This window comes from Pundamilia nyererei, unplaced genomic scaffold (assembly GCF_000239375.1).
Source record: "Pundamilia nyererei isolate P.nyererei 1_Seehausen unplaced genomic scaffold, PunNye1.0 scaffold00179, whole genome shotgun sequence".
Classification (NCBI taxonomy): domain Eukaryota; kingdom Metazoa; phylum Chordata; class Actinopteri; order Cichliformes; family Cichlidae; genus Pundamilia; species Pundamilia nyererei.
The window spans coordinates 544,126-561,028 of record NW_005187580.1 but is presented as its reverse complement, the minus strand read 5'-3'; the positions used below and the strand labels follow the sequence as shown (position 1 = coordinate 561,028).

The 16,903-nt window shown below is 39.9% G+C and overlaps 1 protein-coding gene across 2 annotated transcripts in view; it reads right to left on the bottom strand.

Annotated features, from left to right (window-relative positions):
• pacs2 (phosphofurin acidic cluster sorting protein 2) overlaps nucleotides 1-16,903 on the bottom strand; it is a 61,398-nt gene that overhangs the window by 43,764 nt on the left and 731 nt on the right. The gene's annotated exons all lie outside the window — the stretch shown is intronic.

The following is a 16,903-nucleotide window of genomic DNA, read 5'->3' as shown; positions in this document are numbered from 1 at the left end:
AGATATCAAACATATTCCTTCAGCAAAGTAAAGCCTGTGCCTCATTATCTCGAGATAACAAATTCGAGGTTTGCCAACACTCACGCTTGATTGCTTCACTGACGTTGTCCCAGTTCAAGCTGAAAGAAGGAGCAGAGACAAAGGGAGAGACGGCCATCGATCAAAGAGCAAACTCAATCACTCGTGAAGGCTGAAAGTCGACATTTAAGGAGGTGTGATGGGGGACAAAAGAAACAAAGATGTGCTTTTATTACATTTTATGTGTATATTGAGACAATTAAATGGGAATGACTGCGTCAATGACACAGTTATGCCTGCAATCATGCACAAACAATTCTTGCACTGTCCAAAGCAATACTAGCATCAGTGTGAGCACTGTATTAATAAACTCTTGAGACACTCTATGTTTGTTTGGATTTAACAAGTCTAAGCTGAAATCACCTCAAACAAGCATGACCGTTTGGTTTGATTTAGGTTTTAAATCATTTTAAATCAAACATCAGTGAGAAACCCCGGGGTGTGATCATTGAACATGTTAGGGTTCATCCTCTGGAGAACACGAATATCTTGAAAAAGCTTCACAGAAATCCTTCCACTGGTTTTTGAGATTTTTCATCCTGGATTGACAGACGCTGCCACCCTGACATACACACCATTTCTAAAACAGAACAGCAAAAATGGATCCTTACTAGGTGTAACCTCAAACGCATGATGCTATGAAACACTAAATGAGACTGACATGGAAGTTCAAAGTTGTAGTAACAGCCTCCTCGAATAAATAATGCATTACTTTCTATCAAAAAAGGCTTTGGATGCACATTAACTAGCTTCCCAACTGACCAGCAACAGCCAATAGTTGCACTGTAAATTTGTGAACTTAGAAGACAGTATTGAGCAGGCTAACCTTCCCTGCACCCTGAAGTAAAAAAGCCCCACAAAGTAATCAATAGCAGTCTCCCTCCCTATCTCCCAGTCTGTGTACACTGGACGTCAGGCTGATGGTGGTTTATGGCTTTTAGTACCTGCAGACACCAGAGCTGTTGAATGAAATCACAGTAAACCAGCGGGGAGAGGTTCATGCTCCCATAAAAGCATGGGAGAAAAGGTGCACTGAAACAAGAGCACACATTTAGCCATCAAGCTGGCCAGAAGACGTTTTTGGACAAAAGGAGGATCAGATATAGTGCGCAATAAATAGCTTTAATATAAATTTCAATATATCGCTCTTGAAAAACAGCCGCTGTGTAATACTCACTGTTGACTGCTCTTTTGTTATATATCATCAGACTTTCATTATGACAACGCAAGCAGCGGGCTCCAGAGAAGTCTGACGGAGAGTGAAAATCCCCGGAAACTCCAAAGTCAGACGATGTTTCGTAATTAATTTGCTCGACTCTTCTTTACAATGTTATTTCAGTTCATTGAGGTTTGCAGGCATCTATTTGTGCACAGCTGTCTCTACAGCATTTCAGTCAGATTGAAGTCTGGACTCAAAACACCTTGATTTTTTTTTTTTTCTTCAGTCATTCTGTTGTAGATTTGCGCTTGGGATCATTGTCCTGTTGCATGACCCAGTTTTGGCCAAGCTGTAGCTGTCGGACAGATGGCCTCACATTACACTCTAGAACACGTTGGTATACAGAAGAGTTCATCGTCGACTCAATGACTGCGAGGTTCCCAGATTCTCTGGCTGCAAAACAAGCCCAAATCATCAACCCTCCACCACTGTGTTTGACAGCTGGTAGGAGGTGTTAGTGCTGCATTGGTTTTCTCAAAACATGTTGTGTGTTAGGGCCAAACATTACTTTGGTCTAGTCTGTCCAAGAGGACTTTGTTCCAGGTGTCATGTGGTTTGTTCAGAAGCAACTTTCCAAACCTAAGCTGTGCTGCCATGTTTTTCTTGTTGGTGTGTTTTTGTTTTTTTGTTTTTTTTAAAGAGGCGATCCTTCAGCACAATACATACTTCTTTAGTCTTTTTCTAATTATACTGTCATTAACTTTAACATTCAATATGCTAACTGAAGCCTGTAGAGTCTGAGATCCTGTTTTTATTGCAGTTTCTCTAAGCATCACACAGAAATAGCACACTATAACAGTGTGTTGCCTAATGAAGGGCCAGACAGACAGAAACGGCCCAATAATCAACTTTTCTCACATCTGCTATCTACCCCACGATATCCTCTGCCATGAAATTTGATGGTCGAGTGAGAAAACACTGACCTATTAGAGCTATATTCACAATGTTAAAAAAAAAAAAAATCTATAATAAATGTGCTCCATTAAATATGCAGGACAGGAAGATTTGAATTCTATGTTTTACATCAGCTCAGAGTCTGAATGACCTAGAAACAATTAAAAGCACGATGGATACGAAAACCGATTTATCTCCAGGGAGATGTGTCTGCTTTGTAAGGAAGAGTGTCTGGGGGAAAAAATGTGTATGTATAAAAGGATAAAGTATATAGGTTCTGAGTTGGCTTTGAGGTACAGAACAGCAGACAAACATGAAGCAGGCAGCCCAAAGCAAAGTCTCTGTTTCATGTTTTGCAGCCAAAGTGCAGAGAAACTGATGCACTAAAGAATAAAATGATCTGTGGCCTCTGGGAGCAGGAAAAAAAAAAGATTTGTATGCAGCAACGTGCTGCACACACTCCTCTTATGATGCCAGCATTCTGGACACCCACTTTAATCATCTCTAGGCTGTCAAATCCTGGTATTTACAGCATGTCTGAGACCAGTGTCCATATCCAGGACTTTTCAAAACAAGATGATCTCGTGAAGTCATTTTAATCCACACGAATCTTTCAGTTGCCACACTACCGCAAAACATTTGCATATGCTGTGTAAGTCTGGCCTGTGGGCTTATCTCTGATATGAAAATTTCGATTTTGGTACACTGAGACAACATATTGCACAAGATTGTTGTCAGAGTCTCTGCTAGTCTAGAAGGACGAAGAAAAAGCAACTTTAAAAACAATCTGGCTGCTCACATTCAGCCACAGGAGCATTAGTGATATCCATCACTGATGTCTGGCAGCAATGCCTGGCTCCCACTTGTCCAATTCCTCCCAAAGGTGTTGGATGTGTTTGAGGTCTGGAATCTGTACAGGCTAGTTAACGTCTTGCACAACAGGAAAAAGATCTCTTTAAGTACTTGGCTTTGCACAAACAGGAATGGCAATGCAGGAAAAGGAAAAAACATCAAAAAATTTTAGTTTTTGCAAAATATGACTGAGAATGATTCACTCAATCATTTTTAAAAAGCCTCAAATCTTGCCAGAACTTTCATTTCACCATGCTGGGGTTAAAAATCCAATCTAAAGATGCATTAAACAAACAGCAGACACTTCAGATTCCACTGCAGCCAGTCTGAAGTGTCCAACATAATGATTTTCATACCAGTCGAGAGTTTGGGAGCTCTTTCGGCTGTGTAATTATGGAGCAAATTAACTGCGCAGTCACAACAGAGAAGGCACATTTGCTGTATTCACCATGTTCTTCAGCTGAAGGGCGCTTTCGTGCAGATCTCATATTGTTGCTCTGACAGGTTTCTGCATTATAGGGGAGCTGAAAATGGACGAGCAGGGCGCTCTGTGCAATTATATGAATGTTTTTTGACTGAAGTGGCTGAAAGGGTCACACTGTGGCCACCTGGACCTCTGACTGTTTTAGTCAAATGGCCCGTGAGAGTGTATGAACTGCACGTGAGTGTGCGTTTTGTGGCTAAAGTGGATGTTGAACGTAACGCAGTATGTTCAGAACACCATTTGAAAATGGATACTCCAAATAAAATAACTTCTGGATATAAATGAGAACGAAAGACTGCTTCATTTACAGAAAAAAAAATCCAGCAAACATCAAAAAGAATTCATCTTATTAAAGCACAGAATGCACAAATTTAGTAATGATAAGAAATAGAAGTCTTCCTTTAGGGAAGCTCCTCCCTGCAGTAGCTGATAATAGCAGATGCACAACAGATCTCATGAATTCAGATGGCCAAATGTTCCAGTCAACATTTTAAAAGCATGCTTCACCCTTCTTCTCACCCTCTCATAAAGTCCTGTATTTTTTGAAGAAGAATCAAAAGCTGCAGAGTATTTTGTAGTAAACTAAAAATAGATATTTCAGAGTTGGCCGATAGTAAAAAAAAAAAAAAAAAAGTACTTTAAAATCACACACAAGGAATAAAAGTATAACATATAACAACTTAAACAAAAGACTATCTGTATACAAATGTTTCAGCTGCTTTTTAACAGACTCAGTGGAGTCTGTACAACATAAAGGCTGTCTGAAAAGCCCGATCCTCGCCAGGAAAGCAGCAACCTTTGAGCCAATGACGCAAGAGCTCAGGAAGAAGAACGAGGCTTCAGCAGGTCAGAAACATACTGGGAGGCTCGACCACGTAGGGCTCTAAAAGTTAAAACTAACATTTTTAAATGAATTCTAATAATTAACTGTCAACAAACGAAGAATAGCCAAAATATGTGAAGTAAAAAGCCCGTTAAAGGAGTTTGAATGAGAAAAGGTAAAAGCATGAGCAAGTTCATTTTCAAAGCTAGGAAACCTCTGGAATCCGTGCTAAGTGCTATTAACTCAAGCTCAGTGCAGCTGTAGTTTTCTGTAACGCTTAAGACAGCTTGTGTTGCATCTAAATGTAGAGAAATTTTAAATGATAGAGGAAAATGGCAACTGAAGCTTTTATCTGGATATAAGTAGTCATCAAAATAAACAACTAGTGGTGCAAACTGTGCAGTGGATCACTGGAGAAGGTTAGCATCAAAATCTGCGAATCATTAAAAAAATTACCTTAAAATCTGACTTTATATTATTTGACAGCAGTTCTCATTCCTGCAGCCAATTATTTAGCAAGTTTTAAAACTTTTTTGCAATATAATCACTTTTTTCTTCAATTTTCTGATTTTCCAAGACAGGAAAGCTATGAGTAAGACCTGCATTAAATGGCCTCGGGGTGGATTTGAACCTTATGGCATATGTGTCATCTGGTGTACCCGGTGAGCTAAACAGTCATCTCCGTTTCATTTTTATAGGTCACCCTCTGCACCATTTTTTTGGACAATCGGCTCTACATTTGGGACCTGCTTCAGCTTCACGGAGGCTCAGCTGCCTTTTGTCAGAGCACAATATTTCCTTTATGGGGTCACACATCACAGGGTAACCCATTTCAAAGAACAAGCCTGTCTGAGCTGTAAGAGAAGCTTTTAATGTCGTCTGTCTGCTCAAACAAAAATGGATTAAAGAGGTGAAGCGCTATTTAACAGTCAGGTCAGAGACTAAAAATCCTCTCCTTCTGGACTAAACAAAGCTTTTTAAAAAAATATATATCATAGCAGACTTGATGAATAATTTGAATCACTGATCTCCGTTGTTAAAATCCCCACAACTTTATTGACCATCCGTACTGGAGCAGATTAACAGGACTGCGCTGTCGAAGCTTGCTCAGCGTCCAGGAGGTCAAAAAGGTTATGTTCACAGGCTTGTCAAGCTACGCTTTACTTTTGACTGGCAGTGATAATGAACGTTCATTTCTACAGTTATCCAGGGACACATGAGAGGTTTTAGCTGCTTGTGCCAACCTCAGGATTTTCACCGTGTCCATCTGTCCAGCCATCAGGGAGGAGCTCGGTGGAAACACGAACGAGGTCATATGACTCAACCACCCAGGAGTGAGATGCCAGATGTGGCATAGCAGCTTTCCTAATTACTACAATATGTAAAACCTTCTAAGCTGTCCTCACGGCTGCAAGTTTTCCAGAGAAACCTGACCTACATTTCTCCTGCATGCTCTGAATTCAGAAAAAAAAGTTCTTTAAGTCTCTGTGAAGGGAGAACCGAAATAGCAACTGCTTCTCACGCCGGGTGCTGCAGGCGCCACGCTCACAATACAGCCTACAGGGTCCTCCTGCAAAACCGCAAGAATGAAAGGGCGCGCTCATGAGAGACCACACAAAAATGCAGGGAAGGAAGGCACGAGGCACATATGACATTAATGATCAACAAACAACGTCAGATTTACCTGCTGCCAAAAGGAAACGCGACACAAACACTGCTGCTAAGGAAATCAGTGATTAATGTATTACGAGGATTTCCCTGGAAGCCACTGTTTGGACACACAAATCAAAAACCACACAGCTACACTGGAAATAAGGTCGCAGTGAGAAACAATAAGTCCGTTCAGCACAGAAATTCACTTTTCCGCAGGCTAAAAAAAACCCCAAAACAAAAAACACTCGCATGAAAACGAGGGAACAAATCAAGTAAATCAAAGCGAGGTGCTCGATGAATACTAATGCCGCAAAGAAGCCAAAGTGTAAATATAAAACTTCTTCAGACAGCCAGTTGAGGTTACATCGCTAGCGAGGCAGAAAATTTACTTTAAGCCTGAGACATCGATTCTTGTTGTTAATTTTCTGTACATTTTTGTGACAGTAATGATTAAATCTGCATTTCTGTTGTCTCGTTAACCAAACTTTATCACCCTCATTAGAGGAAATAGACTCATCAATGTTTTTCCTCTGGGCTACAAAGACATCTTGAATCAGAGCGGGACGAGCTCAAATCTCATCTACATCTAGCACAAAGTTTTGACATGTCTCTCGCTCTATTTTCAGCCTGTTAACCTCTTTTTTTATTCCTGCATTACACATAAAAAAATAATACTGGAACATGGGATAAAGTAAACAGGCCCCATGGTGGCCTGTGTAATCACGGAGCTATTTCAATAATTTGAGCCACATTTGGAAATAAGGTCACCTCCAGCAATCACAGAAAATCCAGTTTTACACAGTGATGTTCTTTAGAAATGGAACTCATCTATTAGCAGAATTGTGGATTTGGGTGCAGAAACGAAGCGGGCATTGTTGTAACAGAATGGAGCATTATCACACTTACATAACAGGGTATGAAAGTAATGAGTGCTGCGTAACAATGTTACCTTTTCAACAGAATTAATCAACTCAAGGCCCGCAAACAAGCGTCTTATAGGCTTAAAAACTATGCAAAGGCTAATGAAGACAAGGAGAAACTCTGCAAAAGCAAATGAAGCTACAGGAAACTGTTAGTTTAACCAAAGTACAAGAGCTTTAGTATTGTGAGCCACCCCAATTCTATACATTTTGTTGGGAAAATGGGAAATGGGTGCAGGAACAGATCTTCAGGCTTCCCGAGCCCTTTAAAATCTCTTCTTTGGAAGTCGCTGTCTTTTGTTCTATTCACTGTCAAGATGATCCCACACTGACTCAGTAATGTTGAAGTTCGGACTCTATCACTCTTGTGATAATTATCAAGCTGAAAAATGAAGCTGTTGCCAATCAGACACTTCTCAGATGGTATTGCACGGTGGATCAAAATCTATTGGGATCTTTCTGCATTTATAATTTCATGAATTTTGACACAATTGGCTGAAATGTAGCCCGAAACTATGAGATAGCATCCACTGTATTTTGCAGATTACTGATGTTGAGTCCAGTTCTTGCATAATTTGGCATACTTCAGCCGTTCTCCTCGTTTCCCTTCAGAAACTGCTCATATGTTGTAAACAACTTTTTTTTGGGCCTGTCACTTCTTCTTTTATTCTCCACTGGTCCAGTTTCCTTAAATATTTTAGGACAAACAATGAAGAAAGATTTCAAGTATTCCTCTATTAACTCTTTGAGAATCATTTTTTTGGTGCAAAAATACTTTCTGTGATATGTTTCATAGATTCAGTAACAAAGCGCCAGAAGATATGTTTAAAACTGCTAACTTTGTCTGTTATGTGTAAAAACAACACTGGTTCATCTGTTGAGTCAGATGCATTTTTTAAGCTTGACTCATAGGCCAGTGTTAAGTGGTTCAACAGCAAACAAAAACATTCCTCTGAAAATGGTCAGGTACAATGATCGGACTGAAAATGGGTGAAAAAGCAGCCAGACTCTGAAAGACCTTCAGAAAACCTGCAGAACTATTGCTCAAGACCACCTTAAAAATGACAAGAAAGTCTGGCTCCTTGCAAGAAAATATAAAGTACTGTAAAAGTTCAAGAAGTTTAAAAAATGTATTTACACCATCAAGAAATATGAAAAAAGTCATTTATGGCTGTTCTCAATATAAAATCCACAAAGTCCACACTTACAGGAGAAAAGCCTCGTGTTACTAAAGATCAAGCACACACAACTTCAACCACAACACACTAGTTCCCAAAGGGGATATTGAACACACAGTCCACTACTTTAACAAACACTACTTCTAATCGCTTCTCACTTCCTTTCACAACATTAACCACATGTTGCAGGGCAATATTTCCCACCAGCAACAAGCTCCTCCTCCATCCTATCTAGGTTATCACTGCGGTGGGTGTTGCTGACACCATCATAGGATTTCAGAAATGAATGATGAGGGCGCTCACCTCACCGTCACCTACTCTGAAAAGAAAACTTTTGTGACTTTTAGTTTTAAACATAACCTTTAAATACCCAAATTTGACCATTCTGTTATTAACAGTGTTTCACCATTTTCGTACTTTCTTTTGGCCCCTTTTTATCTCGTTACGCAAATGTCAGATACGTTCTTTGTAAATACCAGCTATTGCTTAATTATTACCTATTACTATTGGCCCATTTTAACATATAATAACCAAACTAAATGTCAAGTGATGCCAGAAACATTTAGACGAAACACAAAACTTCCAAGAGAATTTTATATATAGCAGGACGTGCCGTCCGATAAGCAAAAGATCAGTCTTTCAAATGATAAAAATGCCACATTCAGATACATTTATCAGTCTGCGTGGAAATCAGTAGTAGACGTAACATTTCCTGTGCCAGTTTTGCTGATATTGTCTTATTAAGACATTTTTATTATGTGTTGGGTTCAGCAGGACACCGTTTAGTCTTTAGACATCTTATTTAGACTAAAAGACCTGCTAAAGACAACGCTGTGTCCCTGGACTGAAGATTTCAAGAACATAGATGGCGGCGATGGTTGGTTTACATTTGTTTCATTGGGGCTCGCATTTTCTTGCAAGAAGAGCCCAAGAATTGTAGAAGAAATGTAATTTTCCATATCTCAGGGGGCACATGTTCTGTTTCCCAGTTAGCATGAAATTCATTTGTGGTGCATATGTTAATGCGACATCAGTGCTGCGGGTGCATGCAGCATATTATAGCAGTTTTTTTCTCCTGAGCTGTCTTTCATTTTTGAGCTACCCTACCAACCTGGGTTACATTGGGCCATTTACAGTAATTTGATGTTTATGTCTGCACTTTATCATCTTTCTTCTGCAGGCCTTGACATTTAAATTAAGTCTGCCACAGGCTTGTTCTTCAATGTAAACAATCCCATATTGTGCAAACAGAACCTATACAGGCTGCCATGCAGCATTTTTTTCATGCTCGTAATCTCATTCTGCAGGAAAGCAAAACAGATATTATCAACGCAGGTTCATAGAAATCTAATATTGTCTGGGGAAATAAAAGAGGAGCACAAAAAGCAGGCAGTCAAGCATGGAGCTGGGCGCTGAGGCATGAGTGAAGTCAGCTGTAGGCAAAATTGATCGGCCTGCAGAGTCACAAAGCATCTCAAATGTGTGTTTGGAGGGTGTGTGTGTGTTGCAGTGAGGAGACAACTGCCCTTTCCTGTCCTGCCCTCTCTGTCCTACAGGATGCTCTGCATCAGCAAGATTCAGGGGGGATCTCTTACATAAGACCTTCTAAGTTAACATTCAAAGAGCATGGTAGGAGAATGACTCTACAAAGGTGTCTGTTTAAAGTGTGGAAATCATCAGAGCATTTGGGGCTCTGTGTATGGCAGTGTCAGTCCACTGGCGCTCCACATCTTTGCTTTTAAGATCCTTTAGCAGTAGAATCTGCTGCACATCAGTATTGCTGCACTTCTGTTTTCTTTGTTCCCTCAGGGCAGCTTCTCAGGCCTCAAACACAGCTCCTCTCTTTAATCCAGCCAGCCAGTGCTACCAGCACAAGCTTTCCCAAACCTGCTCCCCAGCTTCCCATAACACTGCAATAAATACAGTTTCTAATTCCTGCCTCCTTTTCTGTGCCTGTGCGCCTGGCATAAACATAATCAACCAACTGCCAAGAAATTTAGTTCATGGTTTGCACAGGTCTGCCTGGCACCCATCCGCAGCTACAGGAAGATTGTGTATTCCCCAAACAGTTTGGCAAATGTCTGCAGGAGGCTGCCTGCTGATGCTAGGTGAAACTAGATGTAAAGAGGTATGCGATGCTGCGCTGAGCAGCACCTGGTGATTGCTTTCATCACCAATAGACATTTTAAAAGTTGTACGGTTTAAAATGTTGATTTCTACAGTGAGGTACAGTAAGACTTTTATTTTGAAGGTGAACTTATGTCAAGTCTGTCAATTGTGTTGTTTAACTGCCGTTCTGTGGTTCAGTTAGCAAATATTTGCAAGCAAGTCGACATCTCCTGTGCAAACTATGGGTGACAGCAGCAATCTGCAAGTGACCATCGCAACCCAGAGATGATTCGTAGTGTAAAACCCTTTATGTGACTAATTTGTATCCAGTGACATCCAGTGATCTCCATACTTTCCCTAGCAACGAGTCTCTGGGGCTGCGTGACTGAGACCTAATCTACAACCACCACTAGGGTGAGATTTTGCTATTTTTTCTTTTAATGAAATGTCTCAATGACTGTTCACACTTTTGCCATGAAATTGGTTCATTCATGGTCCCAAGAGGATATATGAATTATATACATTTTCTGAACATCTGGCATTTTATATATCACCACAAGAAACTTAAACCCTCTGACTTAACCATTAAAAAATGGCAACACTTGCAGGAAAGAAGGAACAAATGTGCTCCCAGATGATGAAACCTACTTTTTGTTGAAATGTTTTGAAGTTGTTATAATAAGAAAAAAAATTCCAGTTGTTACCCTCAGAATAAAAACCATTTGCTAACCTCTGCTATTGATTTTATCACTCTTGCATGCAAAGCTAGGATGGTAAACACTATACTTGCTGGAGATCCGCACGCAAGCATTGTTATTCTAGGCACGTTATCATTTAGCTCAAAAAACTTCCTAAGCACAGCTTCACAGGGCTTCTGGCATAGTTGCAGCCTCTTAGCCTTGTTAAAACTCACAAACATTGGTACAGAACAGGCACCGAGTGCAGGACAACAAGAACAACAAAGGGAACAAAAAACAATGAGAGGCTTTAACTACCCCTCATTCATCCTACTCTAAATTCCCGCAGTGTGACCATCCCAGGCAGCCAGGGGACAAAAGAGCAAGTGTCTCGCTGCTGCTCAAAGCGACATCTCAGCAGTCTCGCCTCCAACAGGCCCAAATATGACTGCCTACTGGCTCCAGCTGCCATTCGAGGGCCCGTTCAATCCCTGCTCTGTCTCTGAGATTGGCCCCGTCTCTTGTAGCACTTAGCCACACGCCTGTGGGCTGATGTGCAGAAATGCAGCTGATGCCCACTTCAAAAATACCAAAATGAAACACAGCTCCTTGCCCTTGGCTCTTAAGAGCAGATGTAGCATCAGCAGCTGATTGATTTTACATGCATGATAGGGGTCTTAAGAGGCTCTTAGAAGACACAAGCATCTTTAGGAACAAGTGTGCAATTATAGCACAGCGTTCAGATGCCCTGAGCAATGAAACAGCGCATTTGGTGCTCATTCAAATGCCTCTCACGATGAGGTGACAGGACTTACCACTACATTTCACATTCAGAGTTGGGATCACTTAAGGAGGATGCTGAGAATATAAGAGGAGCCTTCATTGTACCTATCATGTTCTTTGCTTCCTTTCTTAGCATTATTAGTAAGCACGGATCAGAGCCTCATAACCACTTAGTGCTACCTCATAAAAACTGCGGCCACTTTTAGATCTCACATCTGGATTTTCACAACCCACCAACCTCTACGTTATGTGTTTAAGGCCCCCTACCTCTCCTGAGGTAGGTGATTATGAAGTATCTCAGCGTGGAGAGGCACGTGTCCTGAAGTGACTCTAGGAAACGTGAGATCAGTGCCGAGGCAGCACTTCTATAAGCCTCCCAGGCTAATAGCCTTTGGGCTTCAGAGACCTCCGAGCCACTGCGAGCAGTATTTGTGGAAGGATGAGGAAGGTACAGGATAAAATGATAAAAATCAGGAGAAGAGCACATATGCTAGTTCAAATTAAAAATGCTGCTTGGTCCCATGTTACAAACAGTAGCTTGGCTGATTTTTAGAAATGTAATGAACCCATGTGAGGTAAAGGGATGCCAGGATCTGATTAGCACTGTATACAAGTTTACTAATTTAAATCCTCATTCTGGCAACAGAACAGTATAATGAGTACAGCTCTGTGGAACCATGTTACCGACTCTCTTCACACCAAACCTGATTTCCCCATAAAAAATTAAACTCTGGCTCCTGAGGACTAAAAAGGAGATGTGTTTACAATTTAAAAAAATCACTTTTCATGCTAAGTACTCTTCCCTTCATACTACCTCTGTCTCGCATAGAGAATCCACTAACTTGTCATGGTCGCTGCTGACAAGAACTGCACTGTTTTTCTTATTACAATGCATAAGCTGAAGGCTTGCTTGTACAACTGCAAAAATTAGGATGACAGATGGCAGTTAATAAAACTTAACATGCATTCAGTTTTTATTGAGAGCTCACATTTTTGAGAAAGGAAGCAAATATGATAACAATTAGATTTCAGTCGTTTACCATAGACTGTATGTAAAAGATGTACACAGCTACCATCGTCCACTAGTTTGCAGAGTTGCTCTTAACATTTTAGCTATCGACAAAAATATTTCTCAATTTTTGTCACGAACCGGCAGATACTAAGGTAAAGACCCTACAGCATTAGAGAAAAAAAACCCTCTAAATTTGATGATTCTCTAATAAGAGCTCTTTGAGAAGGTGGGAAGGAAAAACTCCCTTCTAAACAGGAATAGACCTCCGGGAGGGCTCGGGGAGGGGCAGCCACCTGGTTGGGAGTGGAAAATAGAAGATACAATGCTTGTAAGGGAATTTTTTAGAACAACCTGATAATAATGAATTAAATAGCCATACTAGAAGCAATTAATACATTAGCTAGAATCAAATAAAAGCAAGCAATCTTAAATAGTTGTTTAATGTGCATGGTGAAGGATATATCCTGATTAGAAATGACTGAAAGTTTCCTCACAGCGCTGCTGGAAGCCAAGGCCTATCTACAGTAAGTATCTGGTTAGACATAATGTTGCAAAGATTTTTAGTTGTGTCTATAGTAGGAAATTGGCAGTCATCAGAGGCTTTATAGCTTTAACTGAACTAATTTATTTTGGTCTTTCAACCTCATAGATAAATATAAATGGGTATCATCTGCATAGCAGTGAATGATGAACTCTAGACCCTGACTGATTTGTCAAACATAAGGTGCCCATGCCCTAAAGCATACAATTTACAAAATGAGCATTAACACATTTCATGATCTGAAGCTACCGCTGAAGATTATTACATTTAATGGGAATGTATTTACTGGCCTTTTCTCAATCAGACTTCTTTTTGTAAGTGAAAAAAAAAAAGACCTCCTGCTGACCATTAGGGGAAAGAAACGCAGGTTTAAAGGTCTTCTGCATTTCCCGGTCCATCTTTTATATACAGTCTATGTTTTGGAATAATAGAAACAACCAAGTTCATTTTTCACACTATTTATCCAAAGCTAAATTTTTAATTATCATAACCATGAATTTATACTACATGAAAAGAAAAAAACTGAAAGAAGAGCCTCTCCATTGTTTCAGCAAAAAACAACTAAATACTAAAAGAAGTAGATAGTAGTGCAGGCAGTGAGGCGTTCAGTTTATTTAGTTCCCGTGTGAGACTGACAGAGGAAGACAGTTGATTTGACACCTGGTTAACAAGCTGAGTTCCTCCTGTCTAAACTCTGACAGACAGCAGTCAATAGAGAGCTACAGCCTTTAAAGGTCTTGAATTCACTTCACACTAGCAGGCGAGTTGCTGCAGTGTCTGAGCCCACGAACACATTAAGCGAAGTAAATCCACTCTGTAAAGCAGCTTCATACGACAGCCCACGCTGCTCTTGTTGCTGACAGACGTGCAGGGTCGGTGCAGATTGAACCCGGGACTTTTTAGTTACAGGAACCTTTTTATCCACTTGTCCACTCAGCTGAATAACATCTCGACTATGCTATTCCTGGAAATGAATTAGTTTTATTTCAGCTAAAAGCCATGCAATTTAATGCCCACTGAAGGTATTAACTTAAGAGGATAGATCGAGGCTGAAGAGAGAGAGTTTTAAAAAAAAGTAAATAAACACACAAACATACTCCTCCATATTCTGTATCAGTTGCAGCGTTTTCCCTCTTCTCTGCAGCCTGACAGATGCTGACCGAAGTCTGACAGCAGGATTTTGTCTGTGTTGCATCCAAGTGCTGAATAGTTACCGTATTTTAATCTGATATACGACCATTAAAAAAAAAGATTTATTTTCTGACCTCCTCTAATGAGGTTTTGGCTCTGATTTTATGGGGGAAAAAATACAACTTTATTTGATTATATGCCTGTAAACATAGATTTATTTACAGTTATACTCGTACTGAAATGCCTCATATCTGTTTTTAATTCAAAAACCTATCTAACCACATTACATGCTTGTGCTGATAGTTACAACATTAAATATCGGAAGAGATCAGGTTTAAAGGATAGTTTGTAGAACTGCTGACCAAGGTTTTATACCAAGGCTGTGGCTTAATTCAATGCCACTTCATAATCAGACCGACTATTTTGTGCGATAACCCAGCGTTTGAGCTCAAGGTCTGACACTCAGAATTATTATTCTCAAACTGAACATTTGCATTAGGCTTTCAAACACAGAGTTATAGCAAAACGAAAGTAAACCCTCTTTCAATTATAAGGTTTTATGCATAACGCCACAGTGAACAATCAACTGCTCCTTAGCTGGTCTTAAAATTAGGTAACTACAAGCCAAAATGAATGACAACACATGACATATTACACTGTGTCTATTGAAACAGCATCTGAAAAACGAACAAAACTAAGTACACCCCATGATTCAGTAGCTTGTTGACTCACTTTTAGCAGCAGCAACTTCAAGTAATCAGTTTCCTGTCTGACTTTATCAATCTCTCTAATCATTGTGGGGGATTTTTGCCCACTATTTTTATGTCATTTCAGTTCATTGAGGTTTGTGGGCATTTGTTTATGAACAGCTTTTGTAACGGCCCATCAAAACAATTCAGTCATTCTGTTGCAGATTTGCTGCTGTGCTTGGGATCGTTGTCCTGTTGCATGAAGTTTTGCCCAAGCTGTAGCTGTTGGACAGATGGACTCACATTTGACTCCAGTATACTTTAATATACATCTGAGTTCATGGTTGATTCAGTGACTGTAAGGTCCCAAAGTCCTCTGGGAGCAAAACAAGCCCAAATCATCAACCCTCCACCACCATGCTTGGTGTGATGTGCTTCTGCTGATGTTTCCCTTCTCTTTTCACTATAACCAGTCATAACTGGTTATAGTGATGTGCTTCTGCTGATGTTTCCCTTCTCTTTTCACTATAACCAGTCATAACTACTTTGGCCTAATTTGTCTTTTGGACGCTGCTGCCAAAGTCTTGTGGTTTGTTCTTTTTAGAAATGCTTTCTCCTGGAAATTTGTACCGTTAATAAGTTTAACATTTAACATAGTAACTAACTTCTTTTTTGTTGGGGTGAATTTGCTGGGATGCCCGTCCAAACGTCTTGTTTTCCACTTGTGAATAATCTTTCTCATTGTAGAATGATGGACTTCAAATCGTTTGGAAATGGCCTTTTAAACAACTTCCTGTCCATCAATCTGTCCACCCAGATTGATGAACAGGAAGGATTGGTTCAGTGGTGATGTAATTCCTCTTTTAAACCACACCTGAATGCTCCAGACCACCAAAACTTTAGCTTTTATAAAGGAGCTCACGTTTACTGATGATCAGTTACTCAAGTGCATGAGTCAAGCTGATAAATAAAAGCATGATAGGTCATGCGTTTCTGTTCTGTTCTGATGTTGTATTTACCAAATATTAAGACCTGTTAAGGGCCAGGATATTTTTGTTATGTCCTGATATGTTAGACATTAAAACTGTACTTTCTTTTTACCATGACTATATATGGAAAAGCCTAACAGACAAATATATTCAGAGGAGGAGGAAATCTCATATATTCCTGTATTTACTATAGCCTTAATTATATACCCATGTTCATTTGAATAATGAATGAACCGTTTACGCTACTGTAATTAACTCCAGCATCAGAAAAGTGAAAATTTGCTGTTTTTTTTCTCCCTTTTAAATCACCGTATAATTAGACATTGTTGGGTTTTAGGAGCGCAGTCCAGTAAAACCACAGTGACACTCCAGCTGAGAACAACTACACAAACACTGCTCTGTTCTGTTTGCAACCTGAGGGCAAGGCATAAGTTTAAAGGAACCAAACACACCTACACAGAGCTTTTTTTGTTTTGAGTATTGAAAAACAAATAGGCAACAAAGGAAAATTAAAATTGCTTGTTGCTTTTTCAGCAGCTGCACACACAAATTTAAAGAGAAGTTACAGAAATGACATTTTGAAGTTTCTTGGCTGTTTTTTGTTTTTTACAGTATGTTTACATAGTGGGAGATATGAGGCAGTAAACTAAAAACAATGCCAAAGCCTCCAGAGACTTTGAGATATTATTGTCTGTGAAGGTATTAAACTATACTTTCTGGCAGAAGACAATCGATAGTGAAAATTGTTGTGAGCTGCTCTCCAATCATGGGTGAAATGTTACCAGTGCTGAGATGAGGAACACTAGAAATCATAGAAATGCACCCAAATCGGGGCAACCTTGGAATGCACACTGCATTTAAGTCTCCTCGA